The following is a 726-nucleotide window of genomic DNA, read 5'->3' as shown; positions in this document are numbered from 1 at the left end:
ATCTCAAATAAGTAAACAAAGAAGGGATAATATAGATGTAGGACTGGCCTCTCATGAACAGGTCTTTAAAGCTCTGTTTACACTATTTTTTAAAAATTGTAACTCCCCCAAATTAACAGCCACATAGCAACACTTTATACCTCCTAAAAAGAGACCTAGACTCTTGGTTTTATACCACCACCTGCCAACAGGACCACAATGGTTGAGATGTGCTGAACTGTTAGCACAGGGAAGAGGGTATGTGTCCGTTCTCTCACTCACAGGCCTGCCATGGATTCCTGCTAATAAGGCTGCTAAACCTTATGGGAAACTCCAAACCAGATGAGAGATTGAACCTGATCCCCAAATCTCAACACCTTGCCATCACACCTCAATCCTTCTCACCAGGGATGGTACACATCAGACCACCAGTGATAAAAATGACAACAAATTCCTAATCGACCTGGGGTAAATTTAAAAACTTCAACAGTCATATATCTTTCAATAGCTCAGCAACTCACTTAAGAAAGAAAAACTAACCTAAAATCTACCAGTTTAGCTAGATGGTCTCAAATTTTCTGGCATCTTAAACAGACTTCTAAATTCTCTCCTAGTCTCATCTACGTATTTCTTCAAAAAACCCTATAATGCTATGCTATTTTCTTAAAAGGAAGAGAGTCCTTTCAGCATCTTCTTGAAAAGGCTTGCATACTTTGCTTTACAATGTAAATTTGTTATCTTGCTTTC

The sequence above is a fragment of the Galeopterus variegatus genome, unplaced genomic scaffold, assembly GCF_000696425.1.
Source record: "Galeopterus variegatus unplaced genomic scaffold, G_variegatus-3.0.2 Scaffold6856, whole genome shotgun sequence".
Lineage (NCBI taxonomy): Eukaryota > Metazoa > Chordata > Mammalia > Dermoptera > Cynocephalidae > Galeopterus > Galeopterus variegatus.
The sequence above is the reverse complement of the archived record's forward strand: the minus strand, read 5'-3'. Positions refer to the sequence as shown.